Consider the following 23,910-nt stretch of genomic DNA (forward strand, 5'->3'; position numbering starts at 1 on the left):
AAGATTGACACAAAACTCAAGAAATATAGAACATAAGAATTTGTGCTCTTAGGAAAAGACTCTATAATAGATCAGAGACATGATGGAAACTACACATAACATTAAAACAAAAGCAACAATGAGTACTTCACAAACAATAGACAGGTACAAAAAATTAGAAATATTTTCAATTGATGCAAGATCTCTCAAAAACCCAATATTCTCTTGCATCAGACACCTGGGGTTAATAAATAACTGATGTGCACATAAAAAATGACAGATATTCTTACTAGAATCAAAGAGATCAAACTTAGCATGTGTAATCCACAAACTATCTTCAATTGGTTTGTCTTTTCATTGAACTAGGTATTCCATGTAGTCCTTTCGTCCGGTCGTTTTACTTATTTGGCTAATCAAGATCTTCTTGAGGCTATATGTTTTCTTCTCAGGGTAATCTAGGTTACCTTCCAACTTATCATCTAATTCAAAATACTCAAAGATATATGCAATGTTGAATATGGGTGCATTATCCATGTCTTCTAGTAATTCAATTGCAAAGGCATTACCATTAACAAACTTCCTTAGAATCTTACAAGGACCAAACTTCTTCATCCTTAGCTTATTGTAGGTACCAACTAGAAATATATTTATCTTCAAGTGAATCATTACCTCATCACTAGCTTCAAAATATTTGTGTCTCCTTCTCTTATCTATTCTATGTTTGTATTCCAAATTATTGTCTTCCAGGTTCCTTTTAACTTCCTCATGTAAAGCCTCCATGAAATTTGCAAACTCTTTAGCTTTGACACTTCTCTTTGTCTCAAGATTTAGATTTCTCAATTCAAGAGTTCCTTTATGATTGATTTGAGAAACAATATCAAAAGGTGTCTTCTTAGTGCTTCTACTCACATAATTATTGTATGCAAACTCTTCTTGTTCCAAAAACAAGTCTTAATTAGTAGGCTTATCTCCAATCAAGCATCCCAATTAGTTACCCAAAATTTTGTTCACAATTTCATTTAGTCCTTTTGTTTTCTGATGAAATAAAGAACTAAACTTCAAGTTTGTGTTCAACATCTTCCAAAGTGCCCTCAATAAATAACCAGTGAATCTAGTATCTCTGTTTGAAACAATATTTATAAGAAATCCATGCAATCTCACCACTTCCTTAAATAATAGTTCAGCTACATGTACAACATCAAACATCTTCTTATAAGGTATGAAATGAGCCATCTTTGAAAATCTATCAACTACAACTAAAATAGAATCATTACCTCTCTAATTTCTAGAAAAACCAAGAACAAAATCCTTACTGATATCTTCCCAAGGCTTATAAGGTATAGGCAATGGTGAATACAATCCCAAATTTTGACTAGCCTTTTTTCTATTTGACAAATTCGACAATTTCTTACAATACTTTGGACATCCTTATATATTTGCAACCAAAAGTAACTATTTGAAATCAACTTTACTCTCTTATCAATCCCAAAATGTCCAGTAAGTCCACCACTATGTTTTTCTTTTATGATGTTCATTCTCATAGATCCTCTAGGTATTCACAATTGAATTCCCTTAAAAAACATGTCTTCCTAAATGAAATATTCAGTCCACTTGTCCCTTACCATCTATTCCTTACAAACTTTCCAAGGTTTTGAAAAATAGGTATTAGTTTCATACAAATACTTCAAATCATTAAAATCAAGTACCTCAATTCTCATTTCTTTCACCAAATTCCTCTTTTGGCTCAAAGCATCATCGACCTTATTTGTCTATCAACTCTTATGTTTCAAAGAAAAGGAAAATTTCTGCAAAAACTCAACCCACTTCATGTGTCTCTAATTCAACTTATTTTACTTTCCAAATACTACAAAGCTTTATAGTCACTATACGACACACAATCCTTAGGCATTAAATAGTATCTCCATTTCTCCAAATCTTAAACAATAACATAGAATTCTTTATCATAAACTAAATATTTTCTTTTAGAATCATTAAATTTCACACTAAAGAAAGCTACAGGTCTTCCTACTTGACTCAAAATAAATCCAATAACACTTCCACTAGTATCACATTCAACTTGAAAAACTTACTAAAATCAAGAAAATCAAGTGTAGCCCGAATTCTTCAATATTTTGTTTAAATGTTTCAAAACTCTTTTGTGCTCCATGTGTCCACCTGAAATGCTTTTTTATCTCCTCTAATAGTTGCAATCATAGAATTACAAATAGAACTAAAATTTATGATGAATATCCTATAAAAACTTGCCAATCCATGAAATGATCTTACCTCTCCAATGTTCTCAAGTGTAGGCCAAGAGTAACCTTTACCTTTTCAAGATCCATCTTTAAACCATTAGCTGAAATAACAAGATCAAGCTACATAATCTCTTCTTTCATATATTAACATTAATTTAGGTTAATCAATGATTTCTCCTATTTCAATCTTTGCAATACTTGTCTAACATGCTCAAGATGCTCTTTCTTAGTCTTACTTAATACCAAAATATCATCCAAGTATACAATCAAAGATTTACCCAAGAATATTTTCAAGACCAAATTCATCAACCTCATAAAATTACTAGGTGCATTAGTCAAATCAAAGGGCATAACCAACCACTCATATAAACCTTCATTAGTCTTAGAATCAGTTTTTCATTCATCCCCTTCTCTAATTTTTATATGATGATAGCCACTTTTCAAATCAATCTTGGTAAAATACTTTGCTCCACTCAAACTATCCATTATTTCATCCATCCTAGGAAAAGGAAATCTATATTTCACTATTATCTTGTTTATAGCTCTAAAATTAGTGCACATCCTCCATTCTCCATTCTTCTTAGGTGCTAATACTATAGGTATTGCACAAGAATTCAAAATTTTTCTAATCAGACCATTAAGAAATTAATGTACTTGCCTATTCAATTCAACCCTTTTATTAGGTGTCAATCTACACGGTGCTTTATTAGGAAAACTAGGTCCAGGTATTAAATCCATATAATGACTTATACTTCTCAGAGGTATTAAACCATCAGATACATTATCATAAATTATGTCTTGGAACTTTGCTAACAAAGATTCAATCTTAGGTGCATGCTCTAACTCATCATGTTTCTTAGTCTTTCTAGGAATCAAAGAAAAAAAAACAATATATTCCTTTACATCTCTAGAAAATTAATTACCTTCAACCAAACATACTCTAACTATGGTATAATGACTCTCCTCGGGTTTCTCTACCAAAGGTAAAAAAAATTGTTTCTTTCCATCTATGGGAAATAGTATACTAATTCAATCTACCATCATGCAAAACTTGTATATCACACTACCAAGGTCTACCCAAAAGAATATGACAACAATCCATAGGCATAATTGTTGACATTATAGTCATGTTTGTTATTAGTGACATACACTTATTCAAATTGTAAGTATCTACCGAGCATATTGTACAGTTAACATTGTTAATCAAGCATTTGAGACTCTATCGAGTTTTATAGTTGCTATTGAGTCCAAGGGAGAGTATTTAGTTTGTGTTGAGCAGTTTCTACTATAATGGTGATCAGTAGTATAAACTAAGCTTCATACAGTTTACTAAGTTCCTCAGGGAAAACCAAGTTGTGCAATGCTTATCAAGCTCACAGTTACAGTAATGTGAATCTAGTGTTGACCGAGCCAATCAGTGTTAACCAAGTGACTCATTTTATACCAAGCTCATAGAAATAGCATTGACTAAGCTATGTAGTATGAATCGAGTGATTTAGTTGATATGTCAAGTTTCACAGTATTCATCAAGCCACCAATGTAGATGGAGTTCAAGACTACTTGGAAGTGATCAGTATGGACCAAGCTTCTATGTCCACCAGGTGCATGATGATGCCGAACATTGAAAGTGGATGTCGAATATTAGAACCTCATTGAGCTAGTCTTCAAAACCTAAGTTCCTACAGTTGGGCTGACTTTGTGTATTTTGTGTAAACTTGTATTGTAGCCAACTTTATTTATTTGTAAATTGGATTGGTATATATGTAATGCATTGTATCACATCTAATGAGATAAATATGATGTAATGTAACAAGCAGAGAAGAGAAGAAGAGAAAATTATAAGGGCTACAACAATATAAGGAGAAGCAAAGATTTATCTATCACAGCAAGGTGATCATTACACTCAAGAAATTTCATTCAGTGAACCAAGTTGCAGATAAAGAGATCAACTACTGTTTCATCCTAATAGGTGGATCAATTAAATCCTTTCACAAGGTAGACCTAATAGTATTTTGTAAATTTCTTTACCAAGTGCATACTTCATAGTATGTTTGTAAATCATTTTGCAAAGTGGACCTACCAATCCTTATTGCTCCTAATAGGGCAGATCATTAGAAGTGATATTTCTAAGCCTTAACATGGAAACTTTATACTACAGTACTAAAGCATATGGTATCATCCTCACCCTAGTTTTACTTTCTATTTGGAAGGTTTCTGGGTCACCAAATTGTGTGTCAAAGTGTTATGAATGTTTTATGTTTTCATTTTCTCATGCATACAATTAGATCAGAATAAACATGAAGGATTAATTTCTAATAAAGGATAATTTTTTATTGGTTATCGATTCACCCCTTCCCTCTACATTAGTTTTGGTTACACTAGGTATTTGTACAGTTGGTATTTCGGCAATAAGTGCAGTATCTACTTTTTCAGCAAGTCCTACCATTTCTACTATTGTTTCCATTCCTATCAAGCAAATAATAAGTGCAAGGACTAATGAGATCAAATCTCAACCAAGTAAAAAAACTTTGGGTAAAGGCAAAGAGAAAGAAGAAGATATAGATCTTGATGAGGAGATTGTTATTCCAAAATTGGACATTTCAAATCTCAATCCTAATCAGATGCATATTTTTGGAGAACTTCTTTAGAAGAAAGCTAAGCAACAAAGGCTTAGAGATGAAAGAAATAAGGAATTCCAAATAATTGAAGATGCAAAGAATATCCTAGCAGAGGCACTAAACATAGAGGTTGAAACTTCTCAACCAATTTTGAATCAGTTAGCAAAGGTAGTCCAAAAATTCAATGAAGATTTGAATGGACAAGAAAAATTGTTGCAAAGAGTTGAGAAGAAATTTGAGAATAAAGTTTTGAAACTTATTGCTCAGCAAATTGCTATTCATCCAGTAGAATTATCTACTATTCTAGGCTCACTAGAGACTTCTTGCAACAATGTATTTCACTATTTGGTAAACTCTATGACATTTCAATTTTCACCAAAGCTATTAAAAATAAATTTCTAAGATTGATGAAAGTCTGAAGGCAAGTGCACAATAGTTGCAACTTGACCTGAGTTACAACTTTACCCACTACAACAAGATCAAATTCTTAACTGATATGCAGGAAAATTTGCTGAGAGAAGAAGCCTAAATAAGAGCTACATTGATAGACATTTAAGCATGATTCTCTCACACATGGATGCATTGTAGAAACATATTGCACATGCCAAAATGCTCATCCATGACAACAACTTCTTAATTGAAAATAACATGATAGAACTATCAGCAGAATTGTAGATTGCATTGCACACATGCAAGGTCTTGTAAGAGAATTGGGACAAGATAATGGCACTAATCCTAATGGTACATGCAGATTTCTTCTCACATTTTGGCATTATTGTATAGATATCATACATCTTTGGGATTAATGTCAAAAAGGATGAGAAGGTTGTATATTGTAGAGAAGATGTATATTATAAGAGGAAGTATGCATAAAAGGGGAGAAAATTTATATATCAATTGTGAAAAGATGTAAAGTATACTGTATATTATGTATGGGGGAGCATTATAATATTATTCATGTATAGATACCCATAGATAAATCTCTTACAAAACCAATTTTGAAAAATCTTTAAAATAGAGTACTCTACTAAGTTGGAGACACAAGGTGATGAATAAAAGGTATTCATTGACATTTTTTTTTTTAAAATTCAGTTTTGGCTGATAAGTGTTTTGGTCACCAATTCCAAAGGGGGAGATTGTTGACATTACATTCATGTTTGTTATTAGTGACATAAACTTATTCAAATTTTAAGTATCTACCGAGCATATTGTATAGTTAATAGTATTAACCAAGTGTTTCAGACTCTACTAAGTTGTATAGTTGCTATCGAGTCCAAGGGACAATATTCAGCTTGCGTTGAGTAGTGTCTACTATAATGGTGATCAATAGTGTAAATCAAGCTTAATAAGGTTTACCGAGTTCCTCAGTACTTACCGAGCTCATAGTTACAACAATGTGAATGTAGTGTTGACCAAGCCACTCAGTGTTAACCAAATGACTCAGTTTATACTTGTTGTGATAGCATTGACCAAGCTATGTAGTATGAATCGAGTGATTCAGTTGATATGCCGAGTTTCACAATATTTGTCGAGTCACTAGTGTAGACTGAGTTCAAGACAATTTGGAAGTGATCAATATGGACTAAGCTTCTATGTTTACTAAGTGCATTATGATACCAAGCATTAATAGTGGATGTCAAGTATCAAAACCTCACTGAGCTAGTCTTTAGAACCAAAGTTCCTATAGTTGGGCAGACTTTGTGTATTTTGTGTAAACTTGTATTGTAGTTGACTTTATTGATTTGTAAATTGGATTTGTATATATGTAATGTATTGTATCACATCCAATGAGATAAGTGTGATATAATGTAACAAGTAGAGAAGAGAAGAAGAGTGAATTAAAAGGGCTACAATAGTATAAGGAGAAACAAAGATTTATCTATTACAACAAGGTGATTGTTACACTCAAGAAATCTCATTTAGCAAACCAACTTATAGATCAAGAGATTAACTATTGTTTCATCCTAAAGGGTGGATCAGTTAAATCCTTTCACAAGGTAGACTTAACAATCTTTTGTAAATCTCTTTACCAAGTGCATACTTCATTGTATGTTTGTAAATCCTTTTGCAAGGTGGACCTAGTAGTCCTTATTGCTCCTAAGAAGGTAGATCATCAGAAGTGATCATTGTATGCCTTAATAGGCCAACTTTATACTGTAGTACTAAAGCTTGAGGGTATCATTCCCACCCCAGTTTTACTTTCTATTTGGAAGGTTTCTAGGTCACCAAATTGTGTGTCAAAGTGTTATGAATGCTTTATGTTTTCAGTTTCTCATGCATGCAATTAGATCAGAATACATATGAAATATTAATTGCTAATAAAGGATAAATTTTTATTAGTAACTAATTCACCCCTCCCCTCTTAGTAACTTAGCCTATCACATATATTTCCAACAATAATATCATACAAAAATTCATCATGATAATTGCTAATTTTGAATTTAACAAGGCATTTCTGACTTACAAGTAATTTGTGTTCCTTCTAGATCCAACCAACATGATAAGGCTTAGGATCTCCTAGTGTCTACAACTATGCCTTGTTAACTAGCTCCTTAGATGCCAAATTGTTAAAATGTCCACTATCAATGATTACCTTGCATCATTTTCCAGATACTTTATGTTTGCTTTTGAACATACTTCTTCTTAAAATAGGTTTTCCATCAATTTCCTGATTCCATAAGATCCTTCCTAACATTAGGTTCTCGGCATTTTTAGGTTCATTAGGTGTTTCAACAACTTCTTGACAATACAAAGAGCTCCTACTATTACCTCCAATATTCTTCCTAGAGTTAGTACATTCAAATGTCCCATGTCCTTCTTCTCCACATTTATAATAAGTACCTTTAAACCAAGATCTATCTTCTCTTTTTGCACCATTATTATTCTCAATGTAACTAGTATAGCTACCTTTGTGTAGTTACCTCTTCTATAATCACATTCTTCCTTTCATTCTGATTTTCCTTTCTCTTGCATTATGTTGGAAGATATATTTCCTTCTCCATATGTTCTACCTCTGCTTCTCTAAAATATTCTACCTCTTCCTCTCAGTGTTTGAACATGTTTCTTTAGTTATCTTTCTTCAACCTTCAAAGTGGATTGATATGCTTCTTCCACACTATCTCATCTTGAATTGATGTCCTTAAACCATTGAGGTATCTTTCCACCTTCTCAAATTCATCATCTGCATGCCTAGATCTCATATACAATGCTTAGAACTCCTCGATATATTCCTTCACACTCATGTCCTTTTGTCTCATGTTTTGCATTTTTCTCAACAAGATTACTTGATAATCAATAGGGAGAAATTTTTTTTTTCATCTTTCAAATCATCTTTGCCCATATCTTAATCTTTTCTTTTCCCCTTTTCTACCTCTCAGTTTGCAAATGATCCCACCAAAGTGAAGCATGACCCTTCAACTTTGTGACTCCTATGATCTTAACCTTCTTATTATTAGATGTACCTTCATACTCAAAGAACTTATGCATGTCAACAATCCAATCTAACACAACATAAGTCTCAAGCCTTCCATCATAGCAAGAAAATTCAACAATAGGTCTAGCATTCACCCTAAACAAAACCCTCATATGCCTCTCCTCATCTTGTTCTTTCTTAGGTTTAGGGTTATGATTTTGGGCTACCTCTTCATCATCGCTAACATCTTCAAGATGTACACCTCTTCTCTATGTTATCTCCACAACTTCAAGTCTCACTACAATCTACCTCAACCTATCGATATTAGCATTGTCAACATTTCCTCTACCACAAACCATCTTGACAATAGTTCCTACAAGATAATAACCTTCTACAAGTTATAGGTTAGATTTTAGATCTGCCACCCTAAAACCAAATTCAACAAGGTTCTCTATGACCCAAGCCTCAAGAAGGAACTCTCTCTAATATCCCCTAACATAGGGATAAAGTGAGAAAATTTGATAACATGTGGAATAAATTCAAATTGATACATTTGACACTCGCTGCTCAAAGTCACACATGGAAGCTACACATTGATTAAAGAACACAAGGCCAAATACAACATAGGTGTAATTATTTCACTTCACATATAGAGATACCACAACATGTCCGACTATGAGGCCTTATACAAAAGAAGGAGTATTTAATCATAGAGCCTTAGCTCATATCTTCTATCTTCTATTCTCTAAGAATGCTACTTTCTTACATCTAACCAAGCTTCTTTTATAGAAACCTAAGCCACAACTTGGCTAGTCAAGAATTTATTTACAATATAGGTCCATAATTGAACCACAATCTGCGTAAGAAATAAATAAGATGATGCACAGATGAAGGTAGGTCCAGACATGTATTAAGAGTTAGCTCCTTACTATGCAAGATGCCATGTCATCAATCAAAACTGCACCAAATCGAACAACATGCTACACAAGGTGGAAACAATTGGCAAATAAGACTGCAAAGATAATGGCAACTGTGCATAACATGGAAAATAAGTAGCAACGACTACTTTATGAATAATAGATGAGTACAAAATTCTTGAAATAGTTTTGGTTGATGCAAGAATTCTCTAAGGCCCAAGATGCTCTTGCATCATATTTGATGAGGGATGAGACAATGTAGTCAAGACATGGAGGTGTGTAATGAATTATGTGAGTACAATGTACCTCAAAAAAAAGAGGATAACCCCCTATGAGAGTAATTTCTTTCTAAATAAAGGAAAATTAACTCTTTAATGTATGAGAAGGAATGGATTCCCATGAAAGACTAAGGGAAATTCAACTTAAAAATCTTTTAGTGATGGAAGAAGCTCAAAAATTATCATGTTGAAGGTGATCCAATCTTGGAAAATATCCTTCCACCCCTTAGCATAAAATAGAGTTGTAGAAAATTGTAATTTGTCTTCCCTTTCTTGAAGTAAATATGAGATACAAAACTCAAGTGGAAGGAGACCTTTGAACTTTTCTCTCTTTAATCAAGTATTGTATGCCAAAATAATGAAGATGAAAACCTGGAATGTGTTAGAAGTTTAAAAAAATGAGAAAAAAGATATCAATATAATGCATAAATAAGAGAAACAAAAAGAAAAAATATAGAAATTTAGTTCACCCAATATAGTTAACATCTACCAGAGAAATAATGTTTTCTTTCTTTACTAACCAATAAAGAGAATATTATAACCTAATTAATATCACATCACAAAACCACTCATCTACCATAAGTATATATAACTCACATGTCTAATCTCCACACACCAATGTAATGTGATAAGTACTAACAAAAATCATAGCTAAAAAATAATGATCATGATTTCAACACAAATGTCAAATGGTGAAAATCATCATGTATAGATGAAAACAAAGTTTTTTAGTATGTGCCCATAACATAGGAAGTAGATGATGCAACTCCATTTAAGATATCACAAGAGAGGATATGAATACCCTTAATGGTGCCTTCCAAGTATAAGTTTTTAGAATCTACTAGAAAATATCCAATGTCTAATATATTTTTATTCCAATGATCTATCTTGAAAATATTATGAAAACTATACTATATTAGACATGGAAGTTGTCAAGAAGTAGAAACTTTTACATGATGTGTCCTCAACTAGAGGAAACAAGATATCCTCAACTAGAGTAAATGAATATCCTCAACTATAGGAGATGAAATAACATCAAGTACATGAGATGAAATGTCCTAAATATGGAAAAAATAAGTATGTGAAGGAGCATAACATGAAAATAGATCACTCTCTTAGGATGTGTAGTTTCTTAGTGAAGGGAACATCATAATTTGTCTAAGATTCAAGATCTCCAAATAATAGGTTGTTTATGGACCAAGAATTGAAAAAGCACAACTAATGTGTTAAATGCAATGAATATGTCCCTCATGTACTATAATGCCTATTGGTCTATAAACCTTGTTATTTAAAAAAAAAAAAAAAAAAGAAGCTTATGCTTTTGATATTTGTCACATGTCCAAAGAATGAGCCTATAGAGATCATGATAGATTATTTCCATGAAAAGGATTCAATATCCCTTGTTTGAAGAAAAATAGAACTCAAAATTAATCCAAATAGAAAAAAGGATGAAATTAAAATTTTGCAATAGAAGATAGTCCCTTTCCCATCTTTAGCCCTCCCCCCACTCAACCCCACCAACCCACCAAAAAAGAAAGATGAACTCTATCTTAGTTCATTATTACATGCATAATTCCCATACTATCTCAAATTATGTCTCAAAAATAAGGTGAAAACAAACAATGCAAAACTCAAATTATACCTCTCTTGATTAAATTTTAGAGGATCCCTTATAATAGAAACTTATGAGAGTAATACACATGCAACATAAATTATAGTGAAAAAATCAACTTTAGAATAAGAGTTGTGACATTTTTTAGTATTTCCTTACTTGCATTAAGAAAAATTAATGGGTTGCAAAATATTTCCAAAAATATGTTATAACAAGTTTGTGGAAAAATGAGTAAAGAGGTAAAGTGGAAGCTCTCCCACTCCTTTGATACTACATACCCTAGCATAAGATCTGATGTCATCATTTTATTATTTTTGAGATGAATATTGACACAAATTGATAAGATAAGATAAGCTAAGATAATATTAATGTCGAACAAGAGACCACAACATGGGTCTATGGGATTGGGAGCTTACAACCAAGAAGATAGCATCAAACGGAACACCAAACAATGTCGACAAAAGAGCAAGCACAAACCTAAAATAGAAGATGAAGAAGAGAGTAAGAGATGCCCCAAACATGATTAGGGTTTAGGAATCCTTCCTCAAAGGGAAGAATGACAAAAATGAATGAGATGGATAGGGGAGACCAGGGGCTCTGTTCTATCGCTAAGTGCTACAAGAGAAGTGTCACTGACAAAGAGAAACACTATGAGGTTTCATTAATCTAGAGTGGCTGGTGTCAAGGAAACTATACAGTCACTTCATACCCCAAGCATAAGATAAGGGAAAGAAGAAGGTCATGATAAGTTATACCTAGGTCTGACCCTTGGGGAAAGATAGCTACAAAGTGTGGTTGCAGAGCTATATGGATTCATGAAGATAGAGTGTAAGGAAACACTGATTTATAATGATAATTTGTGTAGTTGAAGAAGTCTGAGAGGGATCTACACTCTTTAAACAAAAATAGAATCTTCCTCTAATCTCATAGTATATGGGGCATCTAAAAAGGAAATGGGTCTCTAATTCTACCTCTGCCATGGTACAAAGTCTACAAACCTAATTCTCTCTATTGATATTGTTTTCGATCTGAATCTGGAGTCGATCAGAGCCCACCCTAAAGGAGCCATGGGAGATACATAGGGAATGGGTCCATTTTCTATGTAAGTAGTCTGGGTTCCAAATGATCCCATCTCGAATATCCAAGAAGTCTTCAACATAGAATGTCATTAGTGGGCATAAACTCCCTAGAGGATCAACCCAAGTCTAGATAATATAGTTTGTAGATGTCTAGTCTGGCATATCTGTTCAACTCCTATTGAGAGGGGAGGAGGTGAGATGGAGCATCCAGTAAAAACTAGTAGGAAGGGAGACAGATGATGTTTATCTTGACTGGTCTTAGTAGGATAGTAGCTTGAGTGTAGCAACAGTGGGCCCTAGAGGTTGGTTTAAAGTCTGTAATAGCAACTGAAGAGTAGTATGCAAAGTGACAGTATCTATGTTAGCCTTTAGAAGAGTCTAAAAAGCCACAAAGGTGGTGGAGGAACTAGATCAGGTAAAAAATGGTTGCCAGTCTAAAAGGGTGGCCACCAAACTCAGCCAAAATAACACTGTGGGGGTGGATCCTAGACATATGATAATTCGACGAAGGAGAAAAATCTAGATATGCTCGATCAAGGTCCAATCCGAGTCTAAATGGGAATGCCCCCATACCATCAAACCATAGAGAACTCTAGGTCTAACTAAGGAATCAAGGAGGGATAACTTAGTCAAGTTGTCCTAGAAGTGATGTGGCAAGGGAAACCAACACTTTGCAAATATAAGGCTAAATGACTAGTCACAAGCTAAAATGGGGCTGTGATGTCCCCATTTTAGCATATAATTTAAATAATAAATAAATTTATTATATAAATTAATAATAATAATAATAATATTTTATAAAGTAATATTACATTATAATAATATATTAATATCATACATATCGTATAATAATAATAATAATAATCTAATTATGATTAAGATATGTAGCAATGTACTATATTAATAAAGTATTATAATTTAATAATATAGTGGATATATTATTAAATTAATGTATATTATAATATAAATATTGATATAATATACTTTGTGATATTAATATAAATAAATAATTAATATAATATTTTGTGATATTAATATAAATATAAATAAATAAATAATATAATTATATTATTATTAATATAATATAACTATTATATTGAAAAGACACAACTCTTAGAATTGAAAAATATATATATAGAATGCAAATATTGGTAAGGGGGCATTGGAGATAAATATTGAAAAGCATACAAATGAATAAAAAGGGTAAATTATGGAATGACCAGAAAAGATTCATTAGAAATGATATCAGAGCATGATCCTGCCATCTTGCTGGGTTAGAAAAATAAAAAATAAAATGATTAAAAAAATCATTTAAATTATTCTCAAAAGAATCCTAATCTAACTGGACTCAAGAATGGGGTTCACGGTGACAAGCTATGAATCAGATTAGACAAACTGCGAGAATCTGACCAAGAGGTCATTCTGAATAATATATAGTTCATAGCAACATGATAACGAAGGAAGATTTTTTTTTCACAAAAAAAAAAAATACCTATGCAGACATAGTACTAGTTATTGCTAGATATGGTGTGGAAGAAATATGAGACTGTTAAAACATAATGGAACTTGATGATCATCAAAGAGGAGAATATTTCACAATGGGAAAAAAGAATGAAATAAATCAACTATTTAGAGGATGCAATCAATGACCAGGGACTTTACGCATGATACAATTACAAGGGATAATCATTAGTATATATATGAAGACAATCTACTCAGTGGCAGTATTGAATAAGAGTTTGGAGGTTGTAAATGTATAAAGACTAAACGAAGGATGATTAACTGGCAGAATTATGGTCGAACGGAATCCTCAATTAGTGCAGTATGACTCATTGTATATAAAATATCTGAATATAAAACTTACGATAACAGCCATAAGATAGTGGAGGTCAACAAATTGATCTTAACTTAAAAACTCCTATTGATGTTAGAAATGGCGATGATGATAATCGGTGATAATTCTATGTCAAATGGCCTGACGACTTGGCTTCTTCGGAGAAAATTCTGATCTATTTCTATACACTTATCAAGTATAGATCAACGGATTCAAGCAGCGACCAGTTACTAGCAACAGAATCATGAGATAACTGTACAGGTGATAAGAATGGCAGACGAAGATTTTGCAAATGCAAAATATCAGTGTGGTGGGATATAGAGAACTGCAATGTGCCAAAGGGGGTGGATCCCTATGCAATTGCTCAAAACATCACTTCTGCGCTTAAGAAGGTGGATTAAAAAGGTGCCGTTTCCATATAGGCATATGGAGATATCAAAGTATTGACCTCTCATGTTCAAGAAGCCCTCTCCAGCACTGGGATAGCCCTGCATCATATATCGTCAGGTATTATGAGGCAGGAGCAGAACTACTCACCAAAGTGCACGACCTAGTGTCTTGGCTTTATCGAGCAGGATTTCACAGATTGGTGGAAAGTTTTGGCAGTTTGAAAAGCGTTTGGTGAATAAAGTTGTAAAAAAGAAACATTTGATATACCAGCGAACGGATTTAAGTTAATATCCTTGCATTGTAACCGTGCATGATAAAGAAAATACATTACTTGGAAGCAGCGTCAGCCCCAATAAAAAGGACGTCCAACCGTGGGCCCAAGTCCACGTATAGCAGACATAGGGTGGAACTTGGTTAAGTAATATTAAATATATAGTGCGAACAGGGCGGTGGAAAACTTCCAAGGAGCATTTAAATTTTGACCTACTAGAAAGGGTCATTACAAGTGGGAATGATAATTATCTACTTGTCTGATATAATCTTTGTGTCTTGGCATGGCAACAATTGGTATCAACATTTTTGAAATCTTGTAAACAAATTACTTTTGGGTACAGCTTCATTCACAATGTCTCTGCTATTCAATTGTTCAGTTCCAAATAATCATGGGTAGTCCAACAACGTAGGTTATATTTGCAACCTCTGTATGGTGTCATTCTATTTTGGTGAAATATGTGAACAAGAATACTGACAATGAAAATACAGAGCTGTAAGTGCATCGGTAGAGAACAATTGAAGAGTAAGAACAAGGATCTTGTTATGGTTGCTATAGAAAATTGTAAAACACGAAATCATTGGAGTTGTGTAGAAGAACATAATCCTCATATATTGGGAGATACTTCAAAATAATTTATAATCAAATTTATAAGGAAGACAAGAAAACATATATATTAAGAGTCATTGACTGTGATTAGCGTAGATTTATGAGGATTTGAAGAAGACAATCTTGAGTATATTATATATAATACTCAGACCACTTCATATTTAAGATGAGTGATATGAAGAGTTCATAATGAACTTCTTATAAGTTACTTCTAATACTTTATGATAGTCTTGTGATAAAGTTATGTAATTCTTATCGAAGACCTTATAGCAGATTTATAGAAGTTCTTATAGAAGAGCTTTGGAGATGTTTACGAGTCCAATGGTATATGAAAGAGCAATAAATGAATACAATGTTTCTATGGGTGATAAAGAGTTGAATAAGAGATAAGAGTCGTGGGACTTGGTAGATAATGATGAAACTCATTCAACTTACAAGGGAAGGTGGTCCATGATTTAGTGAGGTAAGTATATATATAATTTATTTTTCTAGAAATATGATATATTATGTGTTAATATATTAATTTCATTAAGTTTGAATCATATTTTTATTTTGGATGTACAATAATTTATGGATAATGTTATTAATGATTAGAACCAAAAAGTTGGTATATTATACATCACGATTGTAGACAATTATATATTTACGAGTATAAATTTTTGTGATGTATGTTTTGTCTAAATTAAAAGACAAAGTTATAAGTAAATTGGATAAAATTTCCTTCTAGCTCTCAAAATGAGACATTATTCAACATTTGTGTGTTTAAACTCATGATGGATAGGGAGTGTGCATAGGGGGAGGAGTAAATCGGTCACGTTGGGGCAAAATGAATCCCAATATGGACTAAGGTCTAAGGGAGCTCGAAGCTGAGCATGTCCAAACTCAGAGCCGCAGTAAATCTTCCATCCATGTCAAAATTAAGCATGTTCCTAGTGGGTAGGGAGTGTGTACAAGGGGAGGAGTAAATTGATCGTGTTGGGGCACGAGAATCCCAATATGGATTTAAAAATCTGAGGGAGCCCCAAGCTAAGCGTGTCCAAACTCAGAGCCATAGTAGATCTTCCATCCACGTCAAAAATTAAGTATGTTCCTAGTGGGTAGGGAGTGTGCATAGGGGGAGGAGTAAATCGATCACATTGGGGCGCAAAAATCCCAATATGGATTAAAAATTTGAAGGAGTCCCAAGCTAAACGTGTCCAAACTCAAAGTCGCAATCTTCCATCCACTATGGAATGATACACCCTATTATAGTACTAGCTACTGAAAATATGTATTTCTAGTCTAACTTTTGATTCTGAGATAGGGGAAAGGAGCATGACATTCACGATCAAGGTGGTAAAACATTTCCTTACTTTTTCTTATTTCAATTTGTAAGAAAAGTTTTAACATGTATACTATGTGTCTACATCGTGTCTTCATGCATCAACGTGTTTGCTTTGTGTCTTCTTCGTGTCTTCATGCATTCATGTGTCTACCTCGTGTTTGCATTGCGTCTTCATGCATTAATGTGTCTACTTTGTGTCTTCATTCATATGTTCTTGTACATGCTATTATGTATTAACATGTTTACTTTACAAAGTGTCTAATACATATGCAGGAAAGAGGATGAATCTAGACTATGAAGGCCAGATCAATTGCTTGAGGACAAGCAAATTCGAGAGGGGAGGATTGTGATGTCCCCATTTTAGTATATAATTTAAATAATAAATAAATATTTTATATAAATTATTAATAATAATAATATTTTATAAAGTAATATTACATTATAATTATATATTAATATCATACATATCGTATAATAATAATAATAATAATCTAATTATGATTAAGATATGTAGCAACGTACTATATTAATAAAGTATTATAATTTAATAATATAGTTGATATATTATTAAATTAATGTATATTATAATATAAATATTGATATAATATATTTTGTGATATTAATATAAATAAATAATTAATATAATATTTTGTGATATAAATATAAATATAAATAAATAATATGATTATATTATTATTAATATAATATAATTATTATATTGAAAAAGATGCAACTCTTAGAATTGAAAATATATATATAGAATGCAAATATTGGTAAGGGGGCATCAGAGATAAATATTGAAAAGGATACAAATGAATAAAAAGGGTAAATTATGGAATGACCAGGAAAGGTTCATTACAGGGGCCCAAAAAAATTAACCCCAAGGTATGTGTAAGATAAAGCAATCTCAACTTCCTAACCTTGGAAATAGAAATGGAGACGTGAGGTCTTCAGACCATTGAAGATCATAACATAGGTCTTCTCAAGGTTCACAAACAACTACCTCAAGTCACAAAAAGATGCAAGTCTATCAAGAAGCTTTTGAAGCCCCTTAAGAGAAGAAGCTTAAAAAGCAACATCATTAGTAAAAAGAGGATAGAGATCAGTACTTGGTGTAGATGGTAGTTGTCACCTGAGAAAGAGGAGTCACTAAGAAAGGTCTCAAGCTCATCAATGTAGATCTTAGACAAGGTGGGTGAGAGTGGACAACCCTACTTCACCCCAATGGTGATCTGGATAGGATCGAGAGGCCCTTGGAGGTCTTGAGCCTACTAAGCACCTTCTCATATAGCTTCATGATCATTGTCAATAAGATCTCAAAAATACCAATATCTCTAAGCCTCTAAAAAAAGGCCACATGGTGGATGGAGTCAAAAGCCTTACAAAAGTCCACAAAAAAGTAGTAGACTTTCATCTTGTGATAGTGAGACTCCTTGATAATAGCTCGTAGTGTGAAAACATGGTCCATTGTCTAGTAGTCTACCTAAAAACTTGCTTGACCCTTGGCCCTACACACTCTCATGTCAAGCTCTCTAGATAACATGGTATTCAAATTTATGGCATAGACTTCGGCAAAGGTGTGCTTGATCATGATGGTCTTGTAGTTGCTAGGGTCTAAAACAAACCTAGACTTATGGATTGAGTGGATAGTGCACATCGACCAAGAGTCTTGAAACCCAGTACAAAGTACTTTATTAAAGAGTGTAGAGAGGAAAGGATCTAGGATTGGGGTACCTAGCTTTAAGAGGTCAGCTTGCAAACCCTACTGCATCTTATAAGTCTAATGGTCTCATAAATGTTGGAGGTGGAAAACAGGTGAAAATGGGGAGGTGGGATGGGATGGGGAGCAAGCTAACTAGGGATGTCATAAAGCATGGAAATGTGAGAGGTGAGGGAGTGAAGGTTTGGGGTGGATCGGGGTTGGGAGTGACAGGGGAACATGATGCACCAAAATAGCTCGGGACAATGTGTAAGCATCTTACAAAGGGGCCTACACTGCAAGGCAATGAAATATGACCTCTTATGGTGACGAAAGCAATAGTAAGAGAATCATAAGTCTATGAAAGTAGGGGAATGAGTGTCAAGGCCAAGCACAAGGAGTGGTGGAAATTTTTTAAGGTATCATCATACCATTGGTTCATGTGACAAGCCATTCGTTGTATAGATTTGGGGGTGCAGGGAGAGGGATGATGGGGAATAGAGAGGAGAGAAGACTCCCATATCGTAGAGGCAAGTAGGTGGAAAATGGTGGATAGCTAGCTATGATCAGTAAAGCTATTAGAACAGAGCAATCTTCTCAAATAGAGGATGAAAAGGTCTTTGTCACTCTCACAGAAGTAGAAATGAATAGTGGGGTAGAGCAAAGCATGGGGGATGAGAGAAAGGAGACAAAGGGTGGAAAAAAGAAGAGAAATGAACTGTAAGACTAAAGAGAGCATGATCAACCAAGGGGAGGCGAGAAATGATAAAGTTGTGGATGAGGGGGATGAAGGAAGAAAAAATAAGGATGTAGTCAACTACACTCACACCCCCACTATTAGGCCAATAGCTAAAAGTCTCAAAATTTTGGAAATAAGAGAGGTCGTTCATGATCTCTAGGTCAGAGGAATCACAAAGATGGAGAAGGTGGTGACCATAGTTGGAAAGAAGCCCATTGTGATTCTCGGATAAGCATTGGAGCCCCATACTAGTAAGATCTCTTTCTAGAGTACAAGTCAAGTCAGAACCACAATCATGCTAAGGATTTTGAAGATCTCTAGTCCATGCATTAAAGTCACCTAAGATGATGACATCACCTATAGCCCCAAACTTGGAGATGTAGTCATATAGGTTAGTAAAAGGGTCCCTATCCTCCACACTATGCAAGGTGTAAGATGAGGAAACTGATGGAAAGTAACAAGCAACAATGAAGATATCTTGTGGACAATGGCTAGTGTGATGAATGTGGATCCACATGAATCTAGCATAATTATCATAATGAACCACTGACATATCGCTGCATAGATCATCTCTAATAAAACATGCAATTCCACTAGAGCCACGTAAACCCCTAGAAGCTTAGACCTCCTCTCTACAAACTAAAAGCCACTAACAACCAGCATAACTTGGAAGAGGACAGACATGACTCTCATGTGTCTCGATGACTAGTAGGACATCCATATAACCAACAACATCATGGAGGAGACCTAGCAGGAACTATAAAAAGGAATTATCATTCTAGTGGTTGATAAAAAGAGAGTCGAAGGAGGGTCTATCCTTGACCAATTGCTTTCGAAAGTGTCATGCAGCCTTAAGAGCCTATTTTGATTGCCAACCACTAAGAGGAGAATCCAAAATAACAACCCTAAGGTTGTTGATAACTGCCCACTTACCATTACATCTCACTTCAGTGACAAGGCTCATGGAATGCTTCAACTCTACCATCTAGGATTTTGTGAGATCCTTGTCTAAGTAAATCTTAAGGGAAAGAGGGTATTGTTAGAAATAGGGATTACTAGGGGGGTGAATAATTAATCTACAAACTTTAGTCACCAACTAGATATTATTACTTACTTTAAACCATGCATAACAAAGAAATAAAGTAATGCTAAACAATAATAGTAACAATACACAAAGATAACTCATGACACCATACTTTGTTAACTAGGGAAACCCTGGCCAAGGAAAAACCCTAGTGGGGATGATACCCACTAGATAATATATATGTGTGTGTGTGTGTGTGTGTGTGTGTGTGTGTGTGTGTGTGTGTTCCTTGTTAGAGGATGGACCCTGTTAGGAGTCAATGAGAAAATTTAGTATAACCAGTCCCTGTTAGGAGACTTTGAATCCCTATTAGGAGATTCCAACCCTGTTAGGAGTTGTAGTATAATTTATGCAAGAAAAGATCACTACCCAAACATGCAATTTCAACTACAAGAAGAGGTCACTAGTCAAACAAGTAATTTAATACTATTTTCCTTCCTTGCCTAATATCTAATCTTTAGCTTGATCTTGGATCACCAAATAAAACTTTACATATATTTCTTTCACAAAAGTTCGCTTGCTTCGCAATATTGCAAGATAACACTAATACACCAAGATTGCCCACAATAGCACACTTATTATCGCAAGAAGTCCATTTCATTAATTCCATGCCTTTACATAAAATATTGTTAGGTTTTCTAAGACCACAATTCACTTTTCCAAGTTAGAGTAAACATCTAAGATGTCAGCCCTAATTGGACAAGTAATTGTTTCACAATCAAAACAATTATTTCCTTCAGTTCTGTTGTCCTGCTTCATCAAAACACAATTAACTATGTTTCATACAAACTTCCAAGGTTATAAATTTCATCACCAACATGTATACTATCTCCATGTATACAAAACACTACATTGTTGTAAACCAAATTCTATACTTAGACAATTTTCTGATAGCCAAAAACTAAGTATCTTTATTTATGAGGTTTCTTTTTAACATGTACATCATATGTTGCCACTAATGACAACAATTACATATCACTATTAGAAAATTTTCAACAATCTCCCCCTTTGGCATTGATGGCAACAAAATAGGAAAAATTGGCTAAGTGACAATAACAAAAGTAAATACCACCTTACATCTAATAGGTAAGTTTCTACATGTGCTCCCCCTTACAATATACTTCATGCTATACATGTATCTCTCCCCTTTGTATCTTTCCCAAAAATGACATGTATACAATTTTCACATGAATCTCTACCCCTTTGACATTAATAATGAAGGTCAAAATGTCAGGATTTGGTTCAAAACTATCAAAAACTATTGAAACTGTTGTCTTTCCTTATGCTGATATTATCTTCATACAATCATCAAAAATAATCTTTAGGCTATTCAAACCTTTGTTCAATGTTTCTTTCTTAGACTCAGCTAATGTCTACTGATGTGAGAATTCCACATAATGCATATGATGCAATCTTAATTGCATTGATATCTGAATACAAAAAGTTTGTATATGTGTCCTTGGCCTTAACACATTCTTCTAGCTACTTCTCAACAAATGATAACTTCAAAGAAATGGATTCTCCAAAATTAGATGTTCTCCTAAATATCTTCTCTTTCCAAAGTTCCAGTTTTCTAATATTGGTGTGAACACTGGCAACTTGACTCTCAATATCATCAACTTTGCTAGATGGGGATTGGATTAAGCTAGATAAAGCCTCTAGCACATTCATCTTTGCCTCTATCTAACTATCCAAATCCTTAGTCAATTTTTATGATAAGTTACACTTAACATACAAAGCTTTCCCTTCCTACTCAGATTTCTGAAGTTTTTTTATGCATGTATCAAGATTGACTAAGTCATTCTTGATATTTTGGCAGATGGTGCTAAACAGGTTAGCATCATGGGAAATTTGACCCTTTGCCTCTGTAACATTTAACAAATTAGCAAAATCTTCATCAAAAGACTTTAGCAATCTATGTGCTCTCAGTTTGGGATCTAACTCAGTATGATGTACTACCAAAGTACTATGTGTCAGTCACTTCCATTAGTGATCTCTGCAAAATTTTAACCATCTTAATTTTCTGTAAAAGTTTGGATAAGGATGAAATTAGATTAGTTTAATCATCATCATCAATAGCAAAATTAGGAAGAGAGAGTAGAATAGATGAACTAGATGGTTTAGTCTCATCTTCCTTCTATTTCTTTGTTGCTTCCTGAGCTTTCCTCTCTTCCTCTTCTTTCCTTTCCTTTTCCTCTCTTTCTTTCTTCTCTTTTGATCCTTTCCTTTCTTCCTCCTCTATTTTATTTTTCTTTACTTCTTCTACAATCCTTCTATTATCTTCATCTTCCTTTCTTTTTCTATCTACCTCGAGAAATTGTTGCTTGGCTTCCTCTATTTTCTTCTTTTCAACTTCTATTAGCCTCTTCTCTTTCTCAATTTGTTTCAACTTTTCCTCAACATCTTCTGTGTCTGGTAGATTTGGTTCAGAATCACCAAATGGATTGGTGTCGTTAGAGTTAAGAGTAACATTGGTTTGATCAATCTTCAGTGTCACCACTGGCTGACACTTCTGAGGTTCTAGGAGTAGGAGGAGATGCTGCCTGTGACTATGACAACATCTTGTTAATAGCTATTGCAGTCTCCTTTCTCAACTTATCCTTCTCACCAATCATAAATAAGAATGGCCTCAACTTATTTCTTAGACCTACGGTCTGAGGTTATTCAACAATCTCTTAATCTCATCTTCATCATTAGTCTTGCAAATTATCCTTAGCATAGACTTCCAAAGTTCGTTGTCTTCTTCTCTTTCTAGAGTCTTCTTTTCTATGATTCTCTCATAGAGTTTTTGGTTCACTACTCCTTTGATATCCTTCATACTTAGATCATTTGCAATGATATGTCTTGAAATAGATATATCAATTTGATCTTTCTCAAAATTATTGTATAGATCATAAAACTTGTTCATCTAAACAAAGTTTCCCTCATTTGCAATTGTTGTGCTTATCTTCTCAATCTTTGACTTCCATGTTTTTTGAGCTTTTCCTACTACTTGTTTAGGTGGAGTCACCTTTTCAACTTGCCTGGTTTCCTATTCCTCAAGCTCTTCATCATCACTATATTCAATTGTCAACAATTCTTTCTACCTCTTTCCAGGTCCTATAGCCATCTATTTAACTCTCTTAGTCTTTGTTGACACTGCTTGAACCAATCTCTCTGATTTTCTCTTATGTTCACTAGGTTGAACATCAAACACAGTCACATAAGGAATGCTCAATCCCAAAATTGTCTCAACAACTAAAACTAACAAGGGTTGTATGTTCAATATACCTTGTTTCATTGTCTGTGTCATAGCCTCAAATTCACTTTTTGTCATTCTGGCCTCAAATAATGCCTTCTTCATGATTGACTCAACCTTCTTATGAGATGCCTTCTCCAAGGTTTCTTGATGAGCATGCTATGTAATCTCATAATATGTTCCAAATCTATACTCAGCTTTATCTTTATCTGAATTCAATAATAAGTCAATGTAGCTAACTGCAACATCATCACTCAACTCATAGCTCAAAGGATCCAAAACTGCTTCCTAAGGTTCTACTACTTGAATGTATGTATAGTCTGTATCAACTAGAATACATATGTCCTCCTTGAACCTATCAGGTGAGATCCTAAATCTCTATTTCATCTCATTTTGTAATGTCCTCATAATCAAGTCACCACTATCCAAACCTTATCTACAGGGTGCCTTCTGCATACCTTTTTAATCTTTTCCATAGTGCATTTTTCATTGCTCATTATATCTATTACTGATAAGTAAGGAAATCTGTTCAGCACATGAAAGAATATGTGATTTATTTGTGATTGGAAACT

The 23,910-nt window shown here is 33.8% G+C and overlaps 1 protein-coding gene across 2 annotated transcripts in view; it reads left to right on the top strand.

Moving 5' to 3' along the window:
• Positions 1–23,910, top strand: part of LOC149568983 (agamous-like MADS-box protein MADS1) — an 81,277-nt gene that overhangs the window by 34,970 nt on the left and 22,397 nt on the right. The gene's annotated exons all lie outside the window — the stretch shown is intronic.

The sequence above is a fragment of the Cupressus sempervirens genome, chromosome 3 (genome assembly GCF_028749045.1).
Source record: "Cupressus sempervirens isolate cs-2001-9-10 chromosome 3, ASM2874904v1, whole genome shotgun sequence".
Lineage (NCBI taxonomy): Eukaryota > Viridiplantae > Streptophyta > Pinopsida > Cupressales > Cupressaceae > Cupressus > Cupressus sempervirens.